The following is a 1,635-nucleotide window of genomic DNA, read 5'->3' as shown; positions in this document are numbered from 1 at the left end:
ACAAAAAGGGTAGACAAATCTAAAACCAAAGTTTAAGATTTTAATACACCTCTCACTAGGCAAGAGAGCAAACATTTTTAAATCAGTAAAAAAAAAAAAAAAAATTGAAAAACACTATTGACCAACTTGACTAAGTTGATATACACAGATGACCACATGAACCATTGCGGAATACACATTCTTTCCTGTCTATGTGGTAAATGTACCAAAACAGAAAATATGTTAGTTTAGACAACAAATCTCAACAAATTTCAAAAGAGTGAACTGATACACTGCAGGATGCAGACGAAACAGTTCTCAGAGAAAAAATGTATAGCTTTCGTGCATACATTACAATATTTTAAAAGCTGAAAATCATTTTTCAATGCTCTCAAGTCAAGAAGCTAGGAAAAATAAAAAAGGTAATGGTAAATTAATTCCAAAAATCATAAGGGAAGAAAATCATAAAACTAAGAACAAAAACTAATGAAAAAAATCAACAGAAAACATTGACAACATTAACAGTTGGTATTTTGAAAACATTAGTAACTTTAATAAACCCCTGGTAAGATGGATCAATATGAAAAAGATAACACAAATTATCATATCAAGAATAAAAAGAGAGGACATCACTATAGAGCCTACAAACACTAAAGGATAGTAAGAAAATATTCGGGAAGTGTTGATAAAATAGACGAGTTTCTTGGGAAAAAAATTACCAAAACTGAAAAAAAGAAATAAAAAGCCTAATGGATCTATATCTATTAAATACATTGAATTATAATTTAAACCCTTCTCCCAAGGAAGACTCCAGACTCAACTAACTTCATGGTAAATTCTTACAAATATTTAAGGAAGAAATATTGTCAATCTTATACAAATTCTTTCCAAGGATATAAAAAGGAGGGAACACTTTCAACTTATTTTAAAGGGTCAACATTACCTACAACTTAACAAAGAAATTACAAAATAAAGTTACTGGCCAATATCTCCCAAGCATAGGTATGAATATTCTAAAATTATATATAATCTAGCATTGTATAAAAAGAATAACTTATGTGCAAGTGGAAAATATCCAAAGAATGCAAAGTTAATTCAACATTCAAAATCAATGTAATTCACCACATTTACAGAATAGAGGACAAAAACCATATGATCATCTCAATAGATTCCATAAAAAGTATTTTTTATATTTCAGCATCCATTCATGATAAAAGAAAATTCTTGGAAAGCTAGGAATAAAAGATGTGGTGATTTTTAAATGTTTATAAATTCTGACATTTATGTTCCCTCCCCTTGAATCTGGGTTGGCTTGTGACTAATTCAACCAATTAAGTATGATAGATACAATACAATGTGACTTCCGAGGACAGGCCAAAATAGCCCATGCAGCACCTGTCTGGTTCTATTGCAATACTTGCTCTGAAAGAAGTCAATGGCCGTGAAAACAGTTCCACTACTCTAAGACCACCTAATTAGAGGATCCACATGTAGGCACTCAGGTCAACAGCCTGGTTGAGCTCTCATCCAAAAGCTAGCATTAGCTGGCACAGTGGCTCATGTCTGTAAACCCAGCACTTTGGGAGGCCAAGGTGGAAGGATTGCTTGAGGCCAGGAGTTCAAGACCAGCCTGGGCAATAGTGTGAGAATCATTCC

The 1,635-nt window shown here is 32.7% G+C and overlaps 1 protein-coding gene across 1 annotated transcript in view; it reads right to left on the bottom strand.

Annotated features, from left to right (window-relative positions):
• The window catches only part of CUBN (cubilin (intrinsic factor-cobalamin receptor)), a 259,342-nt gene that overhangs the window by 233,857 nt on the left and 23,850 nt on the right, over positions 1–1,635 (bottom strand). The gene's annotated exons all lie outside the window — the stretch shown is intronic.

Source organism: Propithecus coquereli, unplaced genomic scaffold (genome assembly GCF_000956105.1).
Source record: "Propithecus coquereli isolate 6110/MARCELLA unplaced genomic scaffold, Pcoq_1.0 Scaffold69, whole genome shotgun sequence".
Lineage (NCBI taxonomy): Eukaryota > Metazoa > Chordata > Mammalia > Primates > Indriidae > Propithecus > Propithecus coquereli.
The sequence above is the reverse complement of the archived record's forward strand: the minus strand, read 5'-3'. Positions and strand labels throughout refer to the sequence as shown.